Source organism: Hyaena hyaena, unplaced genomic scaffold (assembly GCF_003009895.1).
Source record: "Hyaena hyaena isolate Hyena2069 unplaced genomic scaffold, ASM300989v1 scaffold_1030, whole genome shotgun sequence".
NCBI classification, from domain to species: Eukaryota; Metazoa; Chordata; class Mammalia; order Carnivora; family Hyaenidae; genus Hyaena; species Hyaena hyaena.
Window position 1 is genome coordinate 13,920 of NW_024081660.1, and position 10,523 is coordinate 24,442.

Here is a 10,523-nt window from a genome sequence, read left to right on the forward strand (position 1 = left end):
AAGAGATAAAGTAAGGCTGGATCTAAACAAGGAGTATTTGTGAATAAAGACAGTAGATTTACGAAGCTCTGCTTTTGCCCTTCTTATGAGGTGGAGTCAACATGGGTCAAGTCCTTTGGCAATCAAGGAGGAAGACTTTAGTGAAATACTTTCTGCTTTTGGCTGAGACCCCAAAAGACCTGGGATTATTTATCAATCCGGGGAAGTTCCCTGAAAGGTGGAGATGTATTTTTGGTGGCTTCAGAGCCTGGAGCAATGGGGGTTGGAACTTAGCATCCACCAGGGGAGAGCCCTAGTGTTAGGTTCCCTGTACTGGGCTAGAAGCCAAACTTTACTTTGGATGTTGGTGCGTACTATACTCTCAGGGACTATAAAGATGGCTCATAAAACTTCAAACTTTGTTCCTGAACTATAAGTACTCTTAGATGTCTGCTGGAATGAAAAGTCTTCTTCAGAATATGATAACATTGCCTAAGGTCTTACATTATACATAAAAGTATCTTTTCAAATAAAATGTCCAGAAAATAATCAAATATCGCAAGACATGTGGTGAAGCAAGACAAAACAAGCCAAGAGAACAGAATGAAAAAGTAGAACATAATTGAATTTGGAGTCCCAGAGGAAGGAAGAAAATAATAGAAAGAGTTAAAATGTGAAGAAATAACTAATGGCTGAGAATTTCCTCAAACAATTAAAGATGTAATGAAGGGCATCAATCTACTGTTTTAAAGATCCCAACAAAGTCAAAGACTTTTTTGGAAAATCCATATTAAATAACATTCAATTGAAAATATAGAAAAATCCAATGAAAAATAAGACAAAAAGTGATCAATGCTAAGAATGAAATAAAGGCTATCATTATAGATTCTGCAGACATCAGAAGTATAAGGGAATACTACAAACAACTTTACACACCTAAATTTGACATCTTAGATGAAATGGATCAATTCACTGAAAAGCACAAACTATTACAACTCACCTAATATGTAACAGTTAATTTGAATAGTGCTATAACTATTAAGAAAAATGTAAGCATATAACCAAATGCAGTATGTGTGCCTTGTCTGAATCCTGATTCAAACAAATGTAGTAGAAAAAGATCCACCATACAAATAGGAACCAAAGAAAGTTGGTATAGACCTTAAGGCAAACATAATTTCTACAAACAAGAAAGATTTTTTTTGTGATGATAAAAAGCTCAATTTGCCAAGAATATGTAATAATTCTAAACAGCTATGCATCTAATAATATGGCATCAAGAGCACCTGGCTGCCTCAGTTGATGCAGCGTGTGACTCTTGATCTTGGGGTTGTGAGTTTGAGCCCTGTGTTGGGTGTAGAGATTACTTAAAAATAAAATCTTTAAAAAATGGCATCAAATAAAGGAGATTTTTATACATACCTCTCAGTAATTGGTAAAATAAATACACAAAAGATTAGTAATGATGTAAAAAAAGACTTGAACAACATAATTTTAAAAACCAGTCCTACTTAGTCAATAAAACTATCAATTGTAGAATATGCATGCGGAACATTTACAAAATTGATTATATCCTGGGCCAAAAAGAAAGGCTTATCAAATCTCAAAAGATTTAATTTATATGAAACATATTTTCTGGTCACAATGCAATTACATTAGAAATCAATGACAAAGGGGTGCCTCAGTTGGTTAAGCATCTGACTTTGGCTTAAGTCATGGTTTTGTAGTTTGTGAGTTTGAGCCCTGCATTGGGTTCTGTACTGACAGCTCAGAACCTGGAGCCTGCTTCTGATTCTGTGCTTCCTCTCTCTCTCTCCTCTGCCCCTCCTCTGCTCCCGCTGTGTCTCTCTCTCTTTCTCAAAAATATTAACATTAAAAAATTTTTAAAAAGAGAGAAATCAATGACAAAAATAATATTAATGGAAAGATATTTATTATAGCTCAGTTGAAACCACATTGAACTAAAAATTCAGCATAACTCAGTTATTCAATCTAATCACAATATAATCACAATGATGCAATATAATCATAAAAATTCCAACAGGAATTTTTTTCAATTTCACAATTTGGTTAAAAGATTTCTATGGAAGCTCAAAAAGCATGGAACCAACAAAACAAAACAAAACAAAACAAAACAAAACCTGCCAAGGCCCTTTTAAAGAAGAAGAAAAATGTAGGTCTTGTCTACCAGAAATGCAGAATTATTGCTGAACTTTAGTAATGAAGACTGGGTGGTATTGGTGCAGGTATAGACAAATTGACTCACATACAGAGTAGATGGCCCCAAACAAACTGGTACACTGACACCTGATTTGTGGTGAAAGAGCAGAGCTATGGGGGAATGGATGGACTTCTCAGACAATGTGCCAGGTCAATCAAGTATCCAAAGATCCAAAATCTTTTTTAAAAAATTTTTTTCAGGGGTGCCTGGGTGGCTCAGTTGGTTAAGCGTCTGACTTCGGCTCAGGTCATGATCTCGCAGTTCATGGGTTTGAGCCCCGCATCAGGTTCTGTGCTGGCAGCTCAGAGCCTGGAGCCTGTTTTGGATTCTGTGTCTCCCTCTCTCTCTGCCCCTCCCCCGCTCATGCTCTGTGTCTGTCTCCAAGATAAATAAAAACTATAAAAATTAAAAAAAATTTTTTCAATGGATAGACAGACAGACACAATCCGAGCAGGGGAGGGGCAGAGAGAGACACACACACAGAAACTGAAGCAGGCTCCAGGGTCTGAGCTGTTGGCACAGAGCCTGACGCAGGGCTCAAACTCATGAACCACGAGATCATGACCTAAGCCAAAGTGGGAGGCTTAACCGACTGAACTACTAGGTGCCCCCAAAACTTCTTTTTCAAATGTTGTTTCATAAGTAATCCAGAGAAATTCAAGTTAAAACCCCATGAATCACTACTACACACCCACAAATTTTGCCAAATATTTTTAAATGATAATATCAAATGCTGGCAAGAATGTGGAACGAGAGCTGCTTGTGAAAGAGTAAACAGGTAAAACCACTCTTTAAAAATTGGCAGAACCCAGTAAGTTGGAAAATACATCTATCTACTCTTTGATCAGCAAAACCACCACCAGGTGACACCCTGCAGAAACACCTATTTTGTAGGCTGTAAAGTTACATGCACAAGAACATAGCAGCATTTTTCATAATAGCCCATCAACAGTAGAATGTAAAACATAGGGTGATATAATCACATGATAAAATATAACAGTGAAAATGGATGAATTGCAACTATGTGAAAAAACATGGATGAATCTTAAATACTTTATTGAGCAAAAGAAGCCAGACAAAACAATTCATAGTGTATGTTGTCATTTATAAGAAGTTGAAAATCAAAAAAGAAATTCAATAGTGCACTTTAAAAAAAAAAAGAAGTTGAAAATCAGGCAAAATGGATATGTATTGTTTGAGAATGCCTTATAAGTTGGAAAAACCATAAAGAAAGACCAGGGCAAAAATAGTATAAAAGTTAGAATAATGAGTACATCTAGAATAATAGGAGAGAGGGAGGGATGTAACTTGGGAGAGACATGGTATCAGGAGATTCTGAAGTAAAGTTGTTTTTCTCCTATTTAGGATAGGAATTATATGAGTGATCATTTTATAACAATTTGTTGAACTATTTCATGCATTTTTGTTTTGTTATGTAATAAAATTTTAAGTAAAATTACATACACTCATTACATATATGCATGCATACATATACATTTAATATAATGATTCAACAATTCCATACATCACCTAGTGCTCATCACAACATCCCTTTGCAAATGCTTAAGTTAAACCCATCAAGTCTTTTAATTTATTTTTATAGGGAATACAAGAAATAGAGGATGAACTAAATGTCACCATCAGGAAGCAATCAGAAATATCCAGAAGGTGGGACATTTATTTGACAGGAGAACTGGCCCTGACTTTTCTATTAAAAAGGATAAGGAAAAAGAAGGCTAGCCTGGAGTTAAAGAAATCAAGGAATAAACCACCAGGTCCTGGAATGGATCTTGGCTTTGAAAAACAGTTGCATGGATTTTTGAAGGGCAATGGAGGACATCTGATTATGGACTAGATATTCGATTTAAGGAATCGTTACTCATTTTGCTCATAATATCATATCATTATCATAATAATCTTATTTTGGTTGTCTATACAAATATTGTTTTAAAAATATTTATACCAAAATATTTGGGAGTAGAATGTCATGATTCTATAATTGTGACACTTGTTTGAGTCACACACAAACATATGTGTTTAATAAAATAAAATATATAAAAATAAAAATAAAGTAAAAAGGGACAGGTATACGCCATTAGAATGTAATGAAAATAACAGTTATTCAACTTGCAATGTCTTTGAATGGGCAAGAGGGGACGAGAACCAGAGCTGAGTAGAGGGATCAGTCACAGATAAGAGCATGGTGGTTCCTTTACAAAAACAGGGTTGGAAGATAGAAAATTCTAGTATAGATGCCAGAAAGTGAGGAAATGTGGTAGTGGGAGTCTGTGCGACTTCACTTCCAGTTGCTTTGCTTGTTCAAGAACATATGTTAGGTTATCTGCCGAGGGTGAGGTCGAGGAGGGTTTCAGGAGAGAGGAAATGCTGGGAAGCAGTCACTTAGGAGCGCCCAGTGGGACGAGGGCAGTGGCTCTCAGGCTTTACATACATCAGTAGCACCTGCAATGTTTGTTGAAACAAACACTGAACTCCTCCCCAGAGTTCATGACTGTGGATCTGGGGCTGGGCCTGAGAAGCTGCATTTCTAACAGGCCGCCAGGTGAGGCAGCCCATCTGGGGACCACATTTTGAGAGCCACTGTGATTAGCATGCAACATTGGGGCCCCCTCAGGGTGTGTGGTCCAGCATTTCAAGTGAGAACTGTCAGCATGGTTGAACGTTCCTCTCCAGGTGTGTTCTGCTGCACAGGTGTACTTTCAAAAGAGGCAGAGGGTTGAATGCGCCAGAGCCAGAGATTATCACCATGATAATCAAAGAGCTTGCTCCTTCTTGTCATTCCGGACTCAGCTCAAATGAAAACGCTCAAAAAGCACCATCTTCAGAGTGGCTAAAATGAGCAAATCAGAGGACTCTAGATGCTGGCGAGGATGTGGAGAAACAGGCACCCTCCTACACTCTTGGTGGGAATGTAAACTGGTGCAGCCCCTCTGGAAAACAGTGTGGAGGTTCCTCAAAAAAGTAACAATAGAACTCACCTATGACCCAGCAATAGCACTGCTAGGAATTCACCCAAGGGATACAGGAGTGCTGATGCATAGGGGCACATGGACCCCAATGTTCATAGCAGCACTCTCAACAATAGCCAAATCATGGAAAGAGCCTAAGTGTCCATCAATGGACGAATGGATCAAGAAGATGTGGTTTATCTATACGATGGAATACTCCATGGCAATGAGAAAGAATGAAATCTGGCCATGTGTAGCAACATGGATGGACCTTGAGGGTGTTATGCTGAGCAAAATAAGTCAGGCAAAGAAGGACAGATACCATATGTTTGCACATATAGGAGGATTAGGAGGAACTTAACAGAGAACTGTGGGGAGAAGAAGGGGAAAAATAGTGGGGGAGAGCGAGGGAGGCAAACCATGAGAGGCTCTTGAATGCTGAGAACAAACCGAGGGCTGATGGGGGTGGGGAAAAGGGGAAGGGGGTGATGGGCATGGAGGAGGGCACTTGTGGGGATGAGCACTGGGTGTTATATGGAAACCAACTTGACAATAAACTATTAAAAAAAAAAAAGAAAGCACCATCTTTGACCTTTTAATCTAACCATCTTCTTCCTCCTCACCATCTCACAACTCTCACATTGTTTTCTCTCACAGAATTTTCCACTGTCTGGAGCTGTATCTATATTTATTTTGCTCCTTGTATCTGGGTCTTTCCACTAGAGTTTATGCACAATAAAACAGGAATTTTGATTTCTTCTTTTGTTCACTGCTATGTTCCTAGAACCTGGAAGAGTGCCTGGGCATCAGAGGTGTCCACAGCTTGGCTCAATAAACAGTTATTGATGAAAACTAAGAAAGAAAGGAAAGAAGGGAGGGGGGAAGAGGGAGAAAAGGGAAAACAAATTACTAAACAAGACACTAAATTATAGTATTAGTTTTGAATATGAGGAAGGATAAAACTTACCTAATTACGAAAGTATAAACACAGTTCATTGATAGATCTAAAATTAATGTCAATCCACTGGAAAAATAGGAGTTTAGCTAGTTGCTCACAACCCTATGTTCTTCCTGAAGACTTTGTTTCCCAAATTCCCTGTTTGGGCCACGAATGGGTTGGGGAAATTGGAATTTGGGCAGCAAAGATATATATATATACCATTTCCATGCCTGGACACAAAACACCCCATATAATTCTCTATTCTCTCAATCTATCAGTGGACCAGATGCAGAGGATCCAGTAGTGACCCTGGGGAGGCCCTGAGGGACACTGGGGACTTAGGATAAAAGGGACCTTGATTCTAGAGTCAGAGCTTAAAGGACAGCGGTATGAAAGGCTGCTCCCAAACGCTGATTGGACTTCATAATAAACTTATGTATCAAGTCTTTGAAATTCCAGGGCTGTTTTTATTTTGCAAAAAAAAAAAAAAAAAGAATGTAAAAAATGTTTTTAAAAATTTTTAATGCTTATTTATTTTTGAGAGACAGAGAGAGACAGAGTGCAAGCAGGGGAGAGGCAAAGAAAAAGGGAGACAAAGAATCCCAGGCAGGCTCTGTGCTATCAGCACAGAGCTTGATGCGGGGCTCAAACCCATGAACTGCAAGATCATGACCTGAGCTGAAGTCAGAAGCTTAAACGATTGAGCCACCCAGGTGCCCCTCAAAAATTGATTCATTAGGAATTACTAGTGTATCACTTAGAATCCAATGAGGATAAAGACCTAAACAGGATTTAATTTGAACAGGGAAACTTAATGTGAAGAATCATTAATTATAACAGGGTAAAGAGAATTCTAAACAACACCATAAGGTTGAGGGAAAGAACCTATACCTTAGAATAATTCTTTAGCTTACTAATTTGTTCTCAAATGGTATGCATTCTGCTATTTATCCCACCTACTGAGTGTTTTTAAAGAATATTTCCATTTGCAAGATATCCACTTGGTTCTTTGTAGTATGTAAAGAATTCAAAGTAACATATTCATAGATTAAGATAAAATTCACTTTCAGGAGGTATCTGAGCTTCCACTTCCACCTGGAAGCAACATGGCAGAACAAGGCGTAATAAAGAATGTTAGTTTGCACTGTGCTCCCCTGCCCCTGGTGTCAGTAGGGCAAAGTGTGGAGCTGAACTTCCACCTTTGCCCAGTATAAATGAGACAGTGAGAGTTGGTGCTCCATTGTCACCAGGCTGGCATCAGTAGGGCTCCCAAGGGAGTGGAACATACATCCTATCTGGACCTGCACGCTACACCTAAACAAGATGACTGCCTTCTAAAAAGAACAAAGGTAAAGTAAGATGCAGAGTCTCATGACTTAACACCCAGAATGTCCAGTGAACAACAGAAAATCATTCATCAATACCAACCATCAGGATAATCACAACTGGAATGAGAAAAGATCATCATCAGGTGCCAACATCAAGAGTACTCAGATATTGGGGTGCCTGGGTCTGACTTTGGGTTAGGTCATGATCTTGCAGTTTGTGTGTTTGAGTCCTGCATCAGGCTCCTCACTGGCACTGTGGAGCCTGCTTCAGATTCTCTCTCTCCCTGTCTCGCTGCCCCTCCTCTACTTGTGCTCTCTCTCAAAATACATAAATAAACTTTAAAAAAAAAAAGAGTACTCAGATGTTGGAATTATCTGATAAGGATTTTTAAAGCAGCCATCATAAAAAAATGCTTGAATGGGCCACTATCAACACTACATATCCATTAGTATAGCTACAATTTAAAAGACTGAGTCTTCCAAGTGTTGGCAAGGATATAGAGCAACTGGAATTCCTAACCAGTGATGGTAGGAATTCAAAATGGTACAACTAGTTTGGAGAATGTTTTGGTAGTTTCTTGAAAAGTTAAACATAGGGGCGCTTGGGTGGCTCAGTTGATTGAGTGCCTACTTTAGCTCAGTTCACAATCTCACAGTTTGTGGGTGCAAGCCTCACACCAGGCTTGCTGTTGTCAGCCTGTCAACATGATGCCCATTTCAGATCCTCTGTCCCCCTCTCTCTCTCTGCCCCTCCCTACCCTCTCTCTCAGAAATAAATAAAAACATTTTTAAAAGTTAAGCATATATCTATAATATGATCTAGCCATTGCACTTTAAGGTATTTGTTCAAGAGAAATGAAAGCATATACCCATGAAAAGACTTGTGTGCAAATATTCATAGCAACTTTATTTGTGATAGCTAAAAATTGGAAAGAACCCAAATGTACACCAACAGGTGAATGGATAGTTAAATAATGGTATATCCATACAGTGGAATATTACACAGCAGTATATAAGGAATGAGCTACTGCCACACATGGAAATATTGATGAACGTCAAAATAATTATATTTAGTGAAAGAAGCCACACAGAAAAAAAAGTTTGTATTGTATAGTCACATTTGGTAAAGTTCTATCAAATGCAAACTAAACTAAAAAGACAGAAAGAAGATGTGTGGTTTCCTGGGGAGGAAGTGGCAGGGGGGTGTGGGAGGGATTAGAAAGGGCCATGAGAAAACTTTCCTGGGTGGTGAGTATGTTAATTATCTTCTTTGTGAAGACTGTTTTCCAGATGTAACTTATGATTTCATACCTTATGAAATTGCCTACTTTAAATATGTTTACATATACCTCAATAAACTGTTTAAAAATAAAGGGGAGCCTTGGGGAACCTGAGTGGTCAGTTGGCTAAGCATCTGACTCTTGATTTCAGCTCAGGTCATGATCTCACAGTTGTGAGATCTAGCCTCCCCACTCCCACCCCTGGTCAGGCTCCATGGTGGGAGCCTGCTTAAGATTCTCTTTCCCTCTCCTGCTGCCTTTAATTTAAAAATTAAAATTAAAATAAAGGTGAACCTCAAATTAGCCTATTGACTAAGGGGGACAGTATGGCAAATTTATAAACTTTGCAGGAAGACAGGAATGTATCTGAGCTTCCCATTTGACATCGGAGAGAATATGCTTAGATGCACATTCCTCAAAAACATGGTAACGCAAGAGTTTACAATTGAGTTCTTTACAATTGAGTTCACAGAGAGTATGATCCACTGAACATATGGCTAGCTTTTCTATTCTACTGTCCTCCCCAGATGTCTTTGAGATTTGTAATATCTTTTGCACAAGTGTATCTTGGGATATATTTTTATTCTATATAACTAGAAATGCTAAAAGTTTTTCTTTTCTAAATGGAAGGTAACTCACAGGTCCTGTGATAGTTTTGTTTTCCCTTAATCTTGACTATTAGAAAACGGTATACATGGAAGACACAGGGTTTGGATTAATTTGACTTTGGAGAGGCTGAGGAAATGACATGCGTTGAGCAGAAGTCACCCAGGGTTTAGGTTCTAAGAGGACCACAGCCTACTCTACAAGCTGCTGCTCAATAAGGGAAAGAAAGAAAAGAAGAGAAAAAGAAACTGAGGTGCAGTATGGGACAAAAGCTTGAATTTTATGTCATTTACAAGTTAATTTCACTTAAGAGAATAAATGGGGATTTTATTTATTAACTGATTGGGGTGCTTTTAGTATGATCAGAAACTGGATTATTTGAAAGGTTTTTTAATTCTGTCATTTGACTCATTACATAACATCTGGTTACCTGAACTGGAAAAGCAGCTCAATGGTAATAATTACATTCTCATAGCTCTGACTCCTTTGCTCACATGCCCTTGGGAAAGTTCCAGCATCCTGCCCCACCTCACTACTGAAAACACAGGAGTCTTGTCTCTCAAAGCCCTCCTCCTTGTTCACCTTTTTCTTCATGAAGCTCCAAGTGTCCAGCTCTATCCCCTGCAGCCACTCACAGCTGCCATATGGTGTCTCTCAGGCACTCCTACCAATGCCGGAGCGTGGAGCCCCCATCATGTGGATGTGGCCAGCCAGGCAATCCAGGATGCCGTCAACAGTGGAGGAGTGGCCAGAGCAGGACGGGGAGTGCCACAAGTCTCAGTGGTAGAAGCCAGAGGGCTTTGGGCCCAGAATCCCAGGGCAGAACAGGGGTGATAGACCAGCATACTTCTCAAAACTAGAACAAACTATCCAAAAATTTGTATGGAACCACAAAAGACCCCGAATAGCCAAAGTAATACTGAAAAATAAAACCAAAACGGGAGGTATCGCCATCCCAGACCTCAGCCTCTACTACAAAGCTGTCATCCTCAAGACAGTATGGTATTGGCACAAAAACAGACCCATAGACCAATGGAACAGAATTGAGAACTCAGTAGTGGACCCAAAAGTATACAGCCAACTGATCTTTGACAAAGCAGGAAAGAATATCCAATGGAAAAAAGACAGCCTTTTTAACAGATGGTGTTGGGAGAACTGGACAGCAACATGCAGAAGAATGAAACTAGATCATTTTCTCACACC